The 19,967-nt window shown below is 37.0% G+C and overlaps 1 long non-coding RNA gene across 2 annotated transcripts in view; it reads right to left on the minus strand.

Annotated features, from left to right (window-relative positions):
• Positions 1–19,967, minus strand: part of LOC107314610 — a 75,605-nt gene that overhangs the window by 15,562 nt on the left and 40,076 nt on the right. For both annotated transcript variants that reach the window (XR_004307377.1, XR_004307376.1), the window contains one exon: positions 4,865–4,988. This is a non-coding gene — a long non-coding RNA (uncharacterized LOC107314610). The remainder of the gene's footprint in view (positions 1–4,864; positions 4,989–19,967) is intronic.

A 19,967-nucleotide genomic window follows, 5' to 3' on the forward strand; every position in this document is an offset into this window, starting at 1 on the left:
CATTCAAAGACAAGGCAAACTATACTGGTCACCTGTCAACAACTTTCATATCTGTGCAGTTAAAAAAGACACAAACATTGAGGAACTAGCTGTAATGAGATTACTGGACACCTGGTGAAAATCTGTACTGCTACCATGCACTGCTTGTCATCTCAGTATTACATTCTGTTATTAAATGCTACCTTAATATAATGCATGAGAGAATGAAAAAGGAAAGAATTGAGCATTTTTTATTGGACTGCCCTTATGTATATCTGGAATGGAACCAATATCCACAAGTTCTTGGTATCTTGAGTCACAAAATTCACTCTATTCCCTGGGGAAGGGGTATTAACATTAACTTAAAACACATTACCAGAGTCCACATCAATTTACAGGACAATGGGGGTGGGTCCCAGTTTTACATTCCCACTGTCACATGCAGCAGAGCAAGAGATTTTTATCCCTGCCAAACAGTACAGCAGAAATACAGGTAAAGATACTGCTATAGTTACCATAACAACTGCTTTTAACTGCATTTGTTTTCAAGAATACATTTTTTTTTTCCTTCATTCAAAGAGAAACAGTATATTTATTATTGGTAAGTGGATGTTTCTCAAGGGCTGAGTTCTTTTAAAGCCATTACCCTTGAGCACATATTTTAGATTTGCAAGAATAAAAGCAGAGTGCTTCTCATTGTTCAGTATGATAACAACTCTAATTAATCTCTCTTTCTATATATACGTATAATATGAAGAGCTTTTTAGAAAATGAGATTTGGTTCTGCAGAAGCAGAGATAACATCCATCAGCTTATTGGTAACTCACTTCTTACACTTCACAGGTGGTTTGAATTCATTTTCATCTTCTACACAGGTTTCAGTGATCAGTAATAGCCCACTTTGGCACTACTGGCACTGAGGTCAAAATATGTTCCTTCATTTCTTTAGCTATGAGATAATAAAAATGAGCAGGGTCTGAAGTTTTATTCATGTTGTCATGTAAGGCTTCTCAGAGATTCATTGTTCCCAGTGACTCTAACACAAACAAGAGAATGCTCCTGCAGTAGCTGCTCTGGTCAGAATGATTTGCTACAGATCAGAAAGAAAAATAATGCACAGTAATGGCTGTAGACGCATATTCCTCCTACTTCAGATCAGGGAGAGATGAGAAGCAGCTTTGGTGGAGAAGTGTCTGTGGCACACACACAGGTAAGAAACTGTTGCTCTCTGGATCTTACATCTTACAGGAAATCATGGAATGATTTATAATAGATTAAGCTTTCTCAAATGGCATAAAGGATTCTCATTCGGCCTTGTCTTGTTTTTAACAAAGGCCTTACCACACACACAGTATGGAGGAAGTGAAGTGCCAGATTCAAAAAGGACATGGGAGATGAAATCCATTTTAAGGCAACTGACAGATTTTTGCAAGGACTTGGAAAAATATAACGTTTAATCTCTGGTCCCTGAGAAAACGAGCTAACCCAGCCTTCTGGATATTTATTATTTCATTTTAAGTTCCAAAGGCAAAAGCTCGGAAATGTGCATCTAAAATAGCTTGACTAGTAAAAAGAATATATATTCCTAATTATACCGTAGATTCTTTTTATTGCTGCATTCTAACTGTCATCTTGTAGCACCTTAGAAAACCAGTAACTCCACATCTCTTAGAAACTGCAAGCACAACAGCCAATAGCTCTATTCAGAGGGCAGCCAGGTGGTTGTTTCTTTGTCTTTACAGCTGCTACTAGGAGTAACTAACATCACATTTCTGCTAATAACCATTCTGCACTGGCAACATGGTAACTTAGGGCCAGCGCTGCTCACCTCACTCCCACAGGTACTCAGGGAGCTTCGCAAACAGTGCTGACAGTTTCCCTGCATGAAGTGAAAGAAAATAGCATTTCAGTTTAGGGGTTTTGATTTTGTTTTGATTTTGGGGTTTTTTTTGGTTTTGTTTTTAAATGTGTTCTGCAAACTGGTAATTTGAAACAGCCTATACATTCAAATATGACTTCCACTGGGAGAAACGCACCAACAAATTGTCTAACAGGGTGCATTAAAATCCACTTTCTCTCTCATTAAGCAATTAGAAACTCCTGTACGGAGAGGAGCATTTTCAAGTGCATTTGAAGAGACAATAATACAATATGCATGAAGTACTGTCTCCAACAAATTCTTTTCCAAGTAGCCAACCTAATACACACACTGATGATCTAATGAGAGGTCCAATACTTTGTCTACATTTAGTCTTTGTGCTTTCTAATGTGCACTGACTTGCCAGATTACTTATATTACTGCTATCCACATCACAAACCCTTCATAAATGCTCTTCTGTGAACTATAACCACTGATCAGCCAAAATTATCTACTTCCAAATTTTTTTCTGTGGCACTGCATTAAGTCTGCATACCTAATTCCAGTTATTTGCTGTTAAAGCACTACAGCCTATTTTTGTAAATGATACACAAAAATGTGTTCACACTTTTGCACAGGACTTCTTCAAAAAAAAATTCAGAGGAGTGGTTTCTCTAATACGTCCTTCTCGAAGAAGTCTTCCAAGGGTTTTCTCCTCTTTGGTACTTTATCGCACTGTTTCTAAGTAGTGAATTAGAACCATATTCCACAGAGAAAAAAAATAATTAAAAAAAAAAAAGAAAAGAAAATCGAAGCTACTTTTGCCACCATCTCTGCTAACACAAATGTCTGGCTCCAAGGGAATCTATTTTTCAAGACCATCGGCAAGTTCCCATTGTTACAAGGCCAAAACATCCCATCAACAACATTATTGATATCCTGTGAATAACCAATCGCCTTTTTACGGAGGCTATACCAGTGTTTCACAACCCTCACGGTAAAGAATATTTCCTAATGCCCCTTGCACAGCTCTGTGCCATTTCCATTCATCCTGCCATAAATTCTCATGTGAAGAGCCTGGACCCTCACTCTGTGCTTCCCCTTCCCTTCTTAGGGAGTGCAAAGAACAAGGAGGTGCAGAGCAATATTGGAGAAACAGTGGGTAGAATGTTGTGCTACAGCTGGGAAAGCATTTCTGATCAGTGTTTCTCAAAGTAGAATTTTGTCTAATTAAACAAAGATTCACACTGAGGAAAGGTCTCCTCTTAGACTTCTACTAATTTGATCCCTTTTTATGGACTCAGCATTTTGGATTCTGATCATTTGGGCATTTCTGAGGCATTTTTTAAGAACTGACATTAGTGTTTGATAATTATCCTATTTAGCTTTGGTCATGGTACAAAGCCAATCAGCATTTGTATGGCTAAACTGTCTTGCATATGGTGCATGTTTAGTGAGTATTTAATAAATCCTTTTTACTTCCCATTCGAATAAGATGTTTGCTTCATTTTCTTATCTGATCATCTTGAAACAGTGGAACCAAAACATCTGATGTTGTACGAGGACTGCTTTGAAACTAATGCCCCCTGTTTTATTATGCTGGCCCACAACATCAGAGTTGGATGTCAGTGGTCTGGCAGTAGAAAACGAGGCATTACTTTCAGAGTGACCTCACTAGTTTCCTTCCTACATAGCAAGAACATGTTACATAAAAATTACTCGGAGAATAAATCAATGTAACATCTAAAGCCAGTGTGGCTCACATACCCAGCACATTTCCTGTTCCCTCAAAGAAAAACTTCAGAGCATAGCATAGAATTAAGTCAATAAAGTAGTCAGTGTTTAGAATAGGAAGCATCCCTGTCACTCAAGATGAAGCACAGGGTAAGACATTTTCAAGAACTCTCATAAGCTGAATAACAGCGGCTCTTGCATCTGAGAACTTCAAAACCCTTATCAGCTTAAATGCTTTTGAGTACATTATTCGTCTTTCTATTTGGCAGAGAAGTTAAGTGGTACCTTCCCCAGCTCCCACACTACTGTAAATGACTAGCACCAATAGTCAGGGGAAAATTTTCAGTGAGAGAAATGGCTGTTAAGTGTCCAACTGCCATTGGTGCATCTGAGTATCTTCGCCATTAATACTCATCACCTAGTTATAGCAGTGCTTTAAAGTGCTGCCTTAATAATTTATTAGTCATTATAACATCCTTGTGAAATAGTTAACTAATTTATCTGCACTGTACAATGAGCAAAATGGGGCATAGAAAAGATAAGTACTTCATACAGACCATTCAGCAATGTACAAACTAATCCTGAGTAAGAAGTGAGTAGATTATGACTTTTCACATGCACTTTCCCTATATATTGTTATAATGGCCTTACTATGATATTTTAGTATTCCTTTCAAATATATAGATGCTGTTTTGTCCGCAGTTAACTAGAAGCTTAAATAAAAATAATTCATTTAAATGGTGAAATAACTGCATGCCATACTATGTATAAAGAAATACAAACAAAATGATAATGTGCTAAGAGACAGATCAGCTTATCTAAATATATTTTAATAAAAAAAAAAAAAAGCAGCAGGATGGAATGATTCTATAAAGCAGTCTATTAGTAACAGGAATTAGAATCAGAAATGAATATAGCACTAAAATTTGGCAACTCCTTGACAGTAAAGAAATATTAACAAAAAAAAATTTTTTTTAAATGCACAGTACCCTAAACTTCTAAGTGACTTTGAAAATAAACCCAAAAGAAAAAAAATAAAGAGAGAGAAAAAAGCTCCTTATTTCTATTAAATCAGGAGGTAGCTACAAGTTTATACCAAAATTATTTGCTGCATGGGTGCTGCATCTGATGCACAGACTCGGAAGAGAACAATCCGAATTGTTTATTATATGTTCTCACATCACTTGCATACCTTCACAAGTATTCTTTTCCCAAGTTTTAGCTTTCCCATTTGCCCCTACACGTCAACAGAACATTCCACAAAACTCTTCAACCATTCATGCGGGTACTTACCCAATTAGAGCTGCAAGCTGTTCCTTCTTCTTCTAGTGGTGTCCTTGCTTCTCATGCTGTTTATCTTACTCCACAGCTGCTGCTCCATACAGTTCTTCTTGCATTCCCACAGGTGGGGGCAGGACTGGGGAAGAAAGAAGGATGAAAGACACAAAGTTACATGGTTGTCTAGTTCTTCCACTGCACTTCTGATTTGTTTTCCCCTCTCCTAGGGCTAACACCATACATTAATGCTGCTGTGATTACATGGAAAGAATGTGGAAACTTGAACTGTATTTTTATTATAGAAAACTAGAATTCTGTGATGCTCATGCACTCATCTGGTGCATTCACTGCATTATAAGCCTGTACTGCTTTGACTCTGAGCATATATAACTGTAGAGGCCTGCTGCGAAAGTGCTACCAGTGGTATTTTAATAAGAAATCCAGAACTTGAGAGTTCTGGGAACTTTGAGGGATGACAATAGTGCATCATTCATTTAATTGTCTTCTCTCAGGGAGCTCGATCAGAGTAGAAAGGCATCTAACATGCGTCGTTGTAACAGCATATACAGAATGGCCACTGTTAATAAACACACAGTATATATGTATATACACACACTATAAACATAGATGTCTGTGTGGGGGGGGATTCATCATCCATCATCCTTACTCTAAAGAATTTACAATTTGAAAGACAGGCAAACACAAAGGGAAAGTACACAAAATGAATAAATAAAGGGCACTGGCTGGTGCACACTGTGTCAGGTATGTTCTTTGCGGGCAGGCAGGCAGGCAGTGAAATGGAAATAAAAACACATATCCAGCGAGGATTATAACAAAGACAGAAAGGACATCTGAACCTTAGGGAAGATGTTTCAGGTTTGAAAGGAAGCAACAGTGACCATGGTAGCTTGTCAAGATCTACATCAGAAAGAAAACAGTAGTAGTTCAACTGAATGCAAGTAAAAATAGAAGAGAAAAAGGCGACAGCACCTACCTGACAGTCTACAAGCGTTTGTAATGCATAAACATTTATTCTGAAACATAGGGTCAAATAGAAAGGCACTACCCAGCACTGAGCTTGTATAAGCAATTCAGGTATCCGCATGACAATAAGGAAATGCTGAGGCTCAGAGCAAGTCCTTTGAAGAGAAGGTAATTCATATCAGCCTAAATAGAATGACAAGACACAGAATGAAGTGCAAGAGAACTTAATCTAAGCTCTCTGACATCAGAAGTGTAGGAAAATGAGTGGGGAATAAAAAAAGTTGAGGACAGAGGAAGAAAATTCATTAATTTCACAGTTCTGTTTGATTTTAAGGAGTAATTGATGAGATGCTGCATATTTAAATAAAATAACTCATTAAATAAAAAACAGATTCTGAACTTCCCCTTGTTAAATATATCCCTTTAAGTTCTTTAATGTTGCAAATCCCAAACTGCCCTCAGACTACACCAAGTCTGTGTTTCTGGCCCCAATTTCTCTAGTTGCACATGCATTGAGCTCACAAGTCAACTGCAGATTAGAAAAATACCGGTCAAGAAAACTGGAGGCAAGTGAAGGGAATATAAAATGATGGAGTAATACAAAACATACACAGAAGGAAAAAGATGAGCAATCAGCCACAGAAAGAACTGAAAGAACAGAAGATAGAACCTATGGGAAGAAAAACAACGTTCAGAATGAGAGAATGGCTGTTCTGGTATACAGAACACATATGAACAATGTAAAATATATTCATTAAAAAGCTAACTAGAGAATACAGAGCAGACTCTAGTTTACATAGCAGTCCAGTTCTGACTCTAGTTTACATAGCAGTCTAGTTCTGTGAGCTGATAATTTCACACTGCCTGAGTAAAAAGAAATAAATACCTGATTTATTTGCCTGTATAGCATCAGTGACACACACAGTTGTTGCAGGACTGACAGGAATAAGAAAACAGCAAAAGTATAACAAGGGCGCCATGGACCACTCATCCTTACTTTCCCATACATATCTTAAGTTAAGCAACAATTATGAAAAAACAACCAAAACCCACAAACTTACAGAATCTGAAAACCTTGTCTTGAATGTTCTGCTTCATTATGTCATGATGGCAGTTGTTAGTTATTAACCCAAATATGAAAGCAACTCGTATTCCAGGTATAAACTAAGGAATAGAACATTCTGACACACAGCCATAGCATGGCAGAATACAATGTCTTGAGCACTGTCAAATGTCTGCTGAGGTTAAATAAGTAAATCCTTAATACCTTTATCTTTAAACCATTCAACATCCTAATGACTCGAACGTGAATTAATATAGAGAACACAGTGATTTTTTTCCAACAGACTTTTCCCTGGTCGCTTCAAAAAAAACAGCTCTGCCTAGAGCGCATAGTCCAACCTCAATAATAAAAACTTCTTTTCATACGTTTTAATTCAAAGCTGAGCTTTGAATTCCAGTGATTGTAATTGGGAAATACAAGATCAGTTTCAGCATCTTTTGTTCATGTTTTTTGCTATTGCCCACCCCAGGAAATTGGAGAAGCAAATTTTAAAGTACCACACATTCTAACTTATTATACCATTCTGCACTGTCACAGAACAGCTGCAAGACAGGAGTTCCATGATAAAATTGTATGGTCACTCCATTACCTTAAAATTCTTTCAGACAAACTCTGCCAACTCCTCCAGGGCCTGGAATGGCCATAAAAAGGTGGAAGGGGAAGTATGAACAGAAAATTCAGTCATTTCTTAGCCTAGTCTGACATAGGCAATAATATCAACAGATATTTTGTCAAAACATTACATTGTTTACACCCCACCCTAGAATGTGCCCAGCGTGCCTACTAATGTGCCATTGCTATTCCAGTATTATGGTTTTAAATTATGCCAAGAGAAGGAGAAAATATCTTGTTAAAAATTTCTGCCAAAGCCTACATGTGACCTTAAGCAAAGTAAAGGGCTTATTCTCCTTTCAGCTCCGGGGTCTTAAATGCATAGATTAAAAGGGCTTCCCTTGGGCCGTTTGAAAATTATTTCATCAAAGTTCATATAGGGTTAGCACATGACCGATCATCATCTTGAACGCCATCAGGGATTGCAGCAGGGACCTCTACAAAAAAATACAAGTTTGCTTACTGAGTTAATTAACATTTTCTATGTATAGGGTTTTTAATAGATTTATAATACCATAAATGAACCCTCCATTTCATTATAAACTTTACCTATAGCATTTAATTCTGGCTAGTATCTGCAGAGGAACATGAAACAAGGACAGAAAAATTTACAGAGCATGTACTCTGATTTTCCATTCATTGATATGTCATGCTTATGGTTTCCCTATGGAATTGATTTGGTCTTCTGCTGTAATGTGCCATCTCCAATATAACATGATATTCTAGTTACCTCCACTACTGCCACCTTCAAAGTATTCTTTTTATGTGCAGAAATAGCCACCTACCCTACCTTCAAAGTATCATCACTATCAGTTCCTGTCAGTGTGACTGCATATTCAAACCCACATTAGTCTGTCTGGATTTACAAGGAATCTTTTTCCCTCAGAGAAATAATTTATACTTGCTTACTTCCACTGTAAAAGGAAATGGGAATCTCAGTCATAATTAGAACTATTGATCTTTGAACTGCAAGTTTTTACAAGTTCCTGGAATTAGAAGACAGACCAAAGCTTTTTTCCTCTCTCAAAGAATTTTGCCTTTGTCACTCAAATACATTTCTAACTAGACTAGTATCAAGAGCACAGACATAATGAAAATCTGTAAAGTATTACAGTTCTCCAGAGAAAGAGGTACTTATGACTTATGGATGCGACATGAGAGACTTGTCTTGTTTTACTCTAAGACTGCTCATAAACAACTTCACACAGCACTTAAACATCCCATTACCCCTAACCTCTTCATGCTGCCAGATTGCCTCAGTCTTCTGTATGGATAGATACAAGCATCTAGGAAAAGCATTATATAATCCTAGGTATTTCCAGGGGTTTGCTATGCCAAACAAGCAAACAAACAAAATGAAACATGGAATAGTAAATCCAAAGGTCTACCAGCTGGAGGAGGTTAGGAAAACAGTAAGGAGCACAAAGCATGAATAGAAACTTAGAAACCAAACTGAGTTCTTATTCCTCAACTTACAAATAGCTGTTCAAGAGCAGCCATAATCTTGTCATCTGGGCACAGATGAGTATTCGAACCCTGGAGCATTCCGCCTGGCTGTAAAGGAAGGACTGCTGGGTGATGTGAAGGCTGGGGAATGTCTTGGGCAGAGTGACCACAAAATTCTAGAATTCTGTTCTTGGAGATGTCTGAAGGGTGACAGCAAAACTGCTCTCTTGAACTTCCAGAGGGCAGACTTTGACCTGTTCAGGATGCTTGTTGCAGGGGTCTCATGAGTGTCACTCCTTAAAGATAAAGCAGTCCAGGAAGCCTGGATGCTCCTCAAGATGGTAGTTGTAAAGGCACACAAGAACAGGCTGTCCCTGAATGCCATAGGCATCAAGAAGACCGGTGTGAATGAACCAGGAACTATTGTTGAGACTCCAGAAGAAAAAAGAGAGTCTATGTCCTCTGTAAGCAGGGAGATTACGAGTGCAAAGCACAAACTGAAGTAACAAATTGGTTGCATTCTCACTTTGTATCAATGAAATCCCACTGAAATCCATGGAATCATTTAAAATATATGGCATGTTTATAAACTTGATTGTATTTCACATCACTGAATAGTCTTGCAACACAAAGCAACTAGAAGCCTACTGTCTGTCCTATCATGCCTACGCTTGGCTAGGGTTTCAAGCATAATAATTTACTGGACACTGCATTTCTTTATAACACTAAGGGAGATGTGGATTATTATAGCCAGTGAACATCTCTAGAATTTCAGAAGAAATCAAGAAAGAAAGGGAGCAACATGTATCTATTTACAAGATTATTCATCTGAGCTCAAAGGCATGGGTTTTTACATGTTGTATCTGAATTGGATCTCTGCCCATTTTGCTTGTTACCAGTTAAGGAGATGTAGGTTTGCTTCACAGGTTTTTTGTCCTGGAATTCATCTTAATTACCACTTCTTGAGAGAGCTTCACTCATCACACAGCATTTTTACATGCTGTGGAACTCATGGTGCATATTTCAGAGGCAGTCATTCGAATGTTCTGGAGCTGAAAAAAACTGATGTGAGGGATAAAAGCTAAGTATCAGTTCCAGTGTTCCCATAGCAATCAGCTCATAAAACACTTCAATTTGAGCCAACTGCAGAAAATCATTCTTCAAAGCTAGTTTCACCATTTATAGCTGTGAACTTGGAGTGAAATCACCCATAACACTTTTATCTGCTTTAGACACGAATTTTGGTGATTGATTTCTTTTAAGTTTCAGATAGGAAAGGTTTGGGCATTACAAACGCACAAGAAACTCATCAGCATTAGTAGTTCATTGAAAGTTACTTCCCGCATGGAGAAGAATAATCTGACCTTTTTCCCTTGAGATGCACTGATAATAGTACTAGGCAGAATGCAGCTCTGTTTCGTGACATCGCAAAATTTCACACCAGAGTTTGAGTGTCAAAATGTACTATTTGGGTAACTTAGGTAATGAGAAAAAACAACATTAAATGTGGGACAATACAAACCTAATTAAATCGAATGCCTAAATGAAAAACAAACCTCATTATAAAACAATAGCAACTAGACTCAGGGAGAAAGCATTATAGATCACCTTAGTATTATAGCTTCCTCATACTTGGGAAATTACTGGCAACATGACAAACACTGATATAAACAAGCTACCAGCTGATATCAAATTTTGAACTTCTTCACCAGAGACAGTCTGAGTAGGGTCAGGTACCATGAAAGCTGAGCATGATGTCTGAATACCTAATATATTCAAAATCCTTTTAATATATTCAAAACCCCTTAGCTGGACTAACAACAGTTAAAATTCATGGTTTAATCAACAAAAAGACTCACACATCTCTTCCATACAATTTTCCTAGCTCCTCAACTATTGTTAAGATAACATCAATTAATCCAGCCCTTGACAGGACACCTTAATTTCAAATAGAGTAAGCAAGGATTTTGCACTGATACAGTCATAAGAACATGATTATTAATAAGTTTTTCTTTAGTTTTCAGAAAAAGAACCAAGTGTAGTGTCATAAAATAATTTGAGAGGATACATCAACAATGGCATTTCATGTAAAACAGTAAGAGATCTGGGTTGTTTTTGTTGTTTGTTTAACTCTTCCCCTATTAGTGAGCAATACAAGAGATGCAAACAAGAAGGCCTTGAAGTTCACTCAGATTTCACTATAGACAAAAAATACTCAGCAACATGTAATTACTGCTGCTCCATAAACAGAGGGCATCTCCTCTCTCCATCCTCGAAAGATCTTTCAGGGAACCTTCATTAAAAATTACCAATTTAGACAGTACTCCCAATCAAGTAGAATGTTGTGAATATATTCATGGGCAAAGAACTTAAGACAATACACCAGTGTATCACAGAGAAAGTTACATAATATATCCTCGGTGTATGCCTGCTTGAATAAACATTACCTAACATTAAAACATTACTTAATCATCTGTTATGCAGGGAAAAAAAAAAAAAATAAATAAATCAGGGTTAGGACTTCATTCGTGAAGCTACACATAGTGATTGAATTGAGCTGGTTCCAGGACATTACAGAAACATTTATAATCAAATGAGCAATAAAATAGTATGTTTTACTCATTAGTGTGTTCAAATGAGAGAAGACTGTATATGCACAGTAATATAACAGAGAGCCTCTTTTCTGACTATACTTTAAGACAATATTTGGCTATGACACAAGCGTTTCCAGCCAATGTACAAACAAAATATTTATTCCACTGTTTACTGACCAACCAGAAAATTCTGACTGCCAAAAATACTTTTGGGTCCAGCAGAACAAGGATATCATCCCAATGTCTGTTATACTAGCGTGCAGTAAGCCAGTATATTACGCTGTACAACGCCTGTAGTCATCCTTTCAAATTAGATGGCACTGAATAGAAAGGTATTAAATCTACCCAGTCTTTAAAAAGTCCTGTCATGATTAGGAAAACAAAACCAAGTAAAGACTTCTATCCACTGAAGGCAAAAGCATGATCCTGTAGAAAGCAGACTTTGATATCAGAGAATCAGATATCAGAGAATCAGGTATCAGAGAATGATACAGATTCTGCAAAGAAAATACAGAATGATTAGATACAATAAAGAGACAGACCAGTGATAATGCCATTCACATTCACAAGTTCCCTAAATAGTGATTCTTCTTTAAAATATTATATTATAAAATATTATATTATAAAATATTCTTTAAAATATTATATTTTTTAAAAAAAATTCACTTCCAGAAATTCCCTATGTTGTCAGATAATATTTTCCAAAATTCTTTTTAAACTTCATTTATATCTAGTAATTTTAATTAAAAAAACAAACCACAGTCTCATGAAAGTTTGTGACTACAGAGATGAAACTAAAACAAAACTCTTATCACAGGAAGTTCTGACATCTGAAGCAATAGGGAAAACCTACAGATGAAAAGTGCTTTAGGCTTCTGTTTGTTCTCTCCATACTTCAGCAACAACCACTGGCATTCAAAGGCAGTAAAAGAGAGCTTGGAAAGAAACAGTTGCTACACAGCAGGTGAGTTGGACCAAAGGTCCCATTCAATCCATCTTAAGAATTCTGTGATATCCTTTTTAAAATCCAGGTTTCTGTTAAGACTTATTGCCTTAATGCTGAGCTTCAGTCATGTTAAACAAAAAAGGATAGCAGCCAATCAACAGAGCCTCCAAAGATGTAATTTGTAAATAAAATATGAGAGCTGGTTCAGTTAATGCCTCCCATTTCATTGTGTTGGCTCATGACATCAAAGGTGGATGTCAGTGGTAAAGCAGTAGGGGACGAACCTTCTCACCAGTATCCCATTCTGTGTTGTTGCTGCATGACAGCTGGCAGGAAAGGGGCACTCTGACAAAACAGCATCTGACACAGAAGTGTGGATGAAGCAAAGGCACTTGCTCCATGCAGAAAAAAAAAATGGCAACCACTAACTCTTTCATTGACACTTCCTAAATGTTTCTGGAGACTAAACATCAGATGAGAGCACAGAGAAGCAGTGGGTGGTGCAGGTTGCCTCTGCTGATGCAGTTTTTTTTTTGCCAGCACAGCATACAGGCTCTTGTTCACTGCTGGCAAAAATGCACTGCTAAAGGCGGTGACTATGTTGAAAAACTGTTTTGTTGCTGAGAATTTGTTCTATCCAATAGAGTTACTGTACCCTTTGAATCTGTTGCAGTTTCTGTGGAAATAAATAGGAATATTACTTTCGAAGTGATCTACGTATGTATAAGGAAGGGAGAGACTCTTTATCAGGGGACAGAGTGACAGAACAAGGGGTAACAGTTTTTAACTAAAAAAATGGGTAGGGTTAGGTAAGGCACAGAAATCTTCCCTGGGAAGGTGGTGAGGCCTTGGCACAGCTACTCAGGGAAGCTGCAGATGACCGATCCCTGGAGGCATTCAAGGCAAGATGAGGGCCTGGGCAGACTGAATTTGTAGCAGAGGGGTTGGAACTGGGTGATTTTTATAGGTATCTTCCAACCCCAACCATTCCATGGTTCTGTAGCAAAGCTAAAAAGAACACCTACTCATCCAGAATGTTCTGAAGTAAGAAACCAGCATTAATTTCATTGTACTGTCTGAATGTGTATGTATGTACATATATACATGCATTTACATCATATTTTCTCTGTAAGTTTTGAAATTGGATTGGGAAAGAAAAGGCATGAAATAATGCATTTTATCTTGAATTTTACTTACATAAAGTAACAAAATGTAAAGGGCTTTTTACTGATTTTTTTTTTTCACTGACATCCTTAAAGTTTGTTTTTTTAAATTTTATAATAATGTATCTTTTTTCTATTTATTCTTCAGCCTGACCTTCCTAAAATGACCAAGCTGATATTGTGATTAATGAGCCAATTATTTTCATCTAAGACATGAAACATAACAAATAGCCTATTCCCCTATCTACCCTTTTAAAAATTAGCATCCCCCCAAATTGTTTTCTTTTTCAAAGCTTATGATGGATTTCTTATGCAATTCATCCACTAAATTAATAGAATCTGAAGAGTGAAGGCTAAAAATACATGATTTTACTTGCCTCTAACTTTAAAGTAAGATGTAAACTTCTTTTCTTAGCAAGAAACACTTTGAGAGAATACCAACGGGAGTAAAAAAAAGAAAAAAAAAAAAGTGCACTAAGTACAATGTTCTAAGTCACCAAGATATCAGCTGTTGTTTAAAGAAGGAAAATGGGAAATGAAAATAAAGAAAACTGGAGGAAAATATTTCTTTATCCAAGCACAATGAATTTAAGCAAATAGAAATGCTACGAGGGGAAATGCATTATACTATTATACTCAAGGGATAAGATGTAAAATAAGTAACACAGACATCTCTCAGACCATAACTTCCAAACTATTAGTTTTGAGAATTTCATGCAGCCTTAAAGGAAGAGCTGCTTTGTAGCTCTTTGTCATTCAGCTGTGAAGCCTTTGGCATCCAATATGATCTGCAGAAGGGGTAACTATTATGGCAGAAAGAGCAAGCAATAAGCATTTGCCAGTATCTGCTGCAAAACAGCTATGTTCCTTTGCAACTTTTGATGTGTACAGGTACACAGCCCGAATTAAGTCTACCTGTGAAAATATATTTGATATGCACAATAAATGCACTGCTTCTCCTTAGTATTTCATAGAATCAGAGAATCACCAAGTTTGCAAAAGATCTCCAAGACTAAGTCTAACTGTCCACCTATCAACAATACTTCCTGCTAAACCACGTCCCTCAGTACAACATTGATGTTTCTTGAACATCTCCAGGGTTGATAACACCACCACCTCCCTGGGCAGCCCATTCCAGTACCTGTCCATGCTCTTGGAGAAGAATTACTTCCATTTGCTTTGTTATTAGTATATTTTTATTTCAGGGAACTTTCATAACAAGAGAGAGAGGCAACTTTTATGAAGCTAAGAAAATAGTGCATGACTGCACGTTCATCAGAAAGATTGCTCACTATGCTTTCTGCATTGTAGTGCAATAAGTTCCTTACTGAAACAACAAAACAAAAACAAAAACCACAACAACAGCAAATGACAACCAAGAAACCAAAACCCCATGAAGTAATGAGGATAAAAGCCCAGAATTCTGCCCTGAAGTACTTGATTTGAGGATCCTACTTCTATACTTTTCTGGTGGCTCTTCCTCTGCAGCCTACAATGACCTAATTTGCAATAAGCAAGTCAGTGTGACAGTTCCCAGATTGACAGATATCCTGGTTTTGACTGGATTAAAATTATTTTCTTCACTGTAGCTAATCTGGTTGTACATTTTAGATTATTCAGGAAAATAGAGGTGAGAACACATCAGTGTTTCAATTGTTGCAGAGCAGTGCTTGCACAGAGCCAAGGACTTTTCTGCTTCTTGTGCTGCCCTGCCAGCAAGGAGCTGGGGGTGCATAAGGAGCAAAGAGAGGTACAGCCAGGACAGCTGACCCAAACTGGCCACAGAGGTGCCCCATGGCATTGTGCTAAAAAATAAAAGCTGATGCTAAGGAAGGGGCTATGATCCAGATCATGACAATTGGTCTTCCCAAGAGTCTGTAATAATGGAGCCTTGTTTTCCTGTAAATAGCAACATCTGCCTGCTAATGGGAAAAAGTGGATAAATTCTTAGTTTTCCATGCACTCATAGTTTTTGTTTTACATATTAAGCTCTCTTTATCTCAACACAGAAGTTGTCTCACTTTTACCTGATTCTCTCCCCATCCCACATTGGGGGTGTGAGAAATCAGCTGTCAAAACACAATACAAAGATAAACTCTGCATCACAAACTGAGGGAGTAACTTGCTCAGCATCATTCATCAAGTCTCACAGGGAACAAAAGCAGACTCAATCTGACCTGCAGACAGTCGCAAACACTTCTCTACTCCTGATTTCTGATTAGTTCAAATGATAAATAATCTATTTGTGAAGTTTATAATGTTGTTCATGACATGGTACAGATGGGAAATCACTGCTTTGGACAGCTTCACATGGCTCACTATAATGGATGCAAAATACTCAGAGGTACCAACTTTAGAGTTCCAATTTATAAATACCTTTGAATACAAAGGAAGACCTGCTGCTATCAGAATCCAACAAATAATTCATCCCTGCCCAGAGCTGCAGGTTTGCTGAATAGTGATTTTAAATATTCATTGCCTTCTTGTGAGCACCTAAACCATGCACTCCCTGTCTAAGTGGGGGGTATAGATGCATGCCACATCAGAGCAGACAATCTCTTCCAGCTATAAATGGAGAATTTAGGGGGGGAGAATGAGCAACAAATGCACAGAAAAAAACCAAAACAAAATACCACATACCACAAAGAAATCAAAACACCACCAGAAATATTTCTATCTATAAACACAGATCCTAGAAAGTACAGAACATTATAAGCCTTTCCATTGATAACTGTATATTGGACAACATATCAGCCTATGAAATGATAAGGAAACATTAGTGAAATAATGCATTTTTGGAAGAAATTACATCTTACAGGACAGCTAGTCTCACTGACAGATAAAACTTGTGTCTTTGTTTAATCTTAGCACTTGAATGCACACTGTTGTCCACAGACTGATTTCATACCAGCAGCTACACAAACCCTAAGCAAAGCTTCATAATGCCATCTGAGGAATTCTGTTGATGAACAATATTCCCAATCAATTAATAATTAAGACATTCTATGCTCTAGGTTTCATCCTGTCTTATTAATGTTTGCATTTGTCATTATAATAGTTGTACTTCAGTATCAGAACTTAAGATGCATAAATATTTTACAGAGACAGAAGTTGATAATGAACATTAAAAATATGTACACAGATAGGAGCAGTACTAGGGCATTCAAGTACCTCCACTGCTGAGTATGACAGAATTCTGTCTGTGCCAATGTATTAATGAAAACAACAAATCTTTTAAAGTAGATTTTTTTTTTTTAATCTACAAATTAACTCACTTATTTTTTTCTGATGAAGTGCAAAGTAGTATAGCTAATTTAAATGTCATGTTCACATACAACTTCATCTGTTTCCTGAAGAACATACCTTAGAGCTTCATTCAGGAAAAAAACCAAGAGAAAGATACAATTCAGTGTTAATTTACAGCACAAATTCACCCTAAATTTGGAAGAACTCTGGAGAAAACTGTGGCACTTCAGCAACTACTATTCAATACCTAAAGAGTGGGTAAGTTTATGCACCATTTTAAACATCTCTAGAAGTCTGACTAATAATCTGTAGTTTGAGGAAGCCTTTTGTTCAGTAGCTCTTTCTTGAGGTATGCCACACTGAGGCTTTGAAACTGTTTAATTTCAAGAACAACTATGAGAAATACCAGTCCGATAATCATCTGTGCTACAAGAAATAATAGGACAATCTGAAGTACATGGTCAAAGATTACCTTCTCAATTCTCCCACATACTCAGTCAGGTAGAACTAGTCTTTCCATAAGATTTGAAATTGTATCTCACCCCAAACCTGGAATTCAAAGCAAACCAGCTCACAAAAGTGACGGGAATACTTCAGCCACTGATGTTACTGAAAATTTTAACTCCAGCCTTCAAATAAAGAAAATTCCCTTTTTAGGGCATTCAGTTACCACTTGGTAAAACACTAAGAGATGTGGCCCTTCTCTCCAACCTTCTCCTTCATCTCTCGAAATATGCTAACTTAACTGGTATTATGTTAATACTCTCATTTTCTGTGTTCAGAATCTTATCATTCCTTCAATTTTCAGAGGAGAGCAATCATTTAGATCTCAGGTGTTAACACCCTAACAGCAACAGATGGCTTGTATTGTATTTAAAAGAACTCAAGCTATTAAGACTAAGAAAAATACCAGCACTGAAAAATAAAATTAACAATTCTCAACCTCTGTGCTTAATGACAAATGGGAAGCCTATGCATACATTCTGATGTCAAGGACAGAATTTTAACACACGGTGTAGTTACAAAAGGAAGGTGAAATAAAGGTAAAATGCTCAAATCCGAGCTACATTAAAAGCATGATGTGCTCAATAGATGTGATGGTTCAACTAATTACAAGAGTACATCATAAGTTTGACTGATTCAGCTGTGCCACGCTGTTCAAAACCAGCTCTTGGGTCTATGTCTTAAGGCAGCACAAAAATGCTTTGTTATGCAAAAATGAAATAAATTGTGATCGTACTCTAAGACAAAGAAAAAAAGGCATTACGTGCAAGCCTTGCCTAAATGACTACTGACCATCATTTCATTTTCTGCTGTTATGCATCTTAAAACAAAGTGCTCCACTAGATAAATACCAAGAATCGGGGGAAAAAAAAAAAAAAGAAAAAGAAAACACGCTTGCTGAGATCAATTTGTAACATACTTGTTACAAGCCATCCACCTGTAATCTTATCACATCCCTTAAAGAAAAGGACTCCAAAACTCAGCAAGTAATATCTAGCTGGGATGACAGGTATTCATAAACAGAGACGCATCACAGTAACAGACTGAGTTTGTTAACAACTGTCTTTTAATCTTTATCCCTGATCTCACACAGAAGCAGCAGATTTAAAAATATACACAGACACAGAAAGATCAGAAAGAAATACTTTCCCAAGAAAATTTTTAGAATGAATATTAGTGTCTGCTTGACAGCCCTAGCAGTTTAATCTCTACTCCTGTTCTTGAAACATACAAAACAAAAAAAAAAAAAAAAAACCAACCCAACCACACAACATACAATGAAACACTCAAAGACCGAGTGCAGGATTAGAAGAAAAAAGGGAATTTTATATATACACAATGAGAAAGAAGACATAACGCATCTTTAGAAATTAAGTTAGTTTTGCTTTCAGGTAGTATGGAGTATTTCTTTTGCTGTGAAACAGGTTCTCTATCATACCAGTTTATTATCTGACATGTTCTGCCAATCACTGAAGCTCAGTCTTCCCAGGGGTTCAAACTACTAACTCAGATCTTCAAAACATGCTACATTTCTTATTTATGAATTGATACACTTTGATCAACCATACTAGTGACTCTTCCCTCCTCCCCATCTTCATCTTTTATCAGTCCCTTGCCAAAATTCCATTTCAGAGAAACACATGAAACACCATTACATTCAGGGCAATACTCAGAAGACCATCTGTGTTAATTTCAGAAACACAAAAATCAAGTAGACCTCATCACCAATTTTTCCTGTCATTCCCTTCTCCTTACAAAAAATCCCAACCACATTCTGTGAATACTGAACTCAGAAAGACAGCTTCACACACAGCTGGAGAAAGTATTCTCAGTCTCTGAAGAGGCTGAGTATGTAGCAAACAACACAAGTTCAGTACACACTAAATAGTCACATTGAAGAGCTCACTTAACTATACTTCTTAAAAGGAGTAGTGAAAGACTTCTGTAAGTAGTTAGCAGGTATTCTGTTTAATTTACATATTCAGTGGCAATGGAGTTAACTAGGAGTGTGACTGTGCCTCTGATCAAGGGACAATCAATACTGCAATCAAAAAATAAAATACAAAGATTACAGAAAGTACACAGCCAGATGCAATCACTGTGAGTTCACAGCAAAATGCTCTGCATCATGCATGATGGAAACACAGTTCCCTGTAACAGTCCAAGAACTGTTATTTTTCATTTATTATTTTATAGTACTTCAAGATCCACAGAGAAAGGAAATGAGAAGCTAAGACATTAACTGCACCTCAGAGGCAAGGGAGCTGAAGGAAATCCTTATTATCCTTAATACACCCTGGCCTGAAAGAGGGAAAACTGACAGGTTTTTATTGCCCTTTTCTGAATAACTGTAAACAAAAATCAGCTTTATGAGGAAGAATATGCACATCTGTTCCATCAGAATCCATAGATAAGGTGGTGTAACACAAATGTGTAATATAGTATCAGCCTTTTGTTGCTGGGGCTGCCTTTATTTCCCCCTAAAAAAGTAATGAATAATCATACAAATGAATAAAGAACCTTGCAGTTTCAAGAAGAAACGCCATGCATCACAGCTTAG

This window comes from Coturnix japonica, chromosome 5 (genome assembly GCF_001577835.2).
Source record: "Coturnix japonica isolate 7356 chromosome 5, Coturnix japonica 2.1, whole genome shotgun sequence".
In the NCBI taxonomy this organism is placed as follows: Eukaryota; Metazoa; Chordata; class Aves; order Galliformes; family Phasianidae; genus Coturnix; species Coturnix japonica.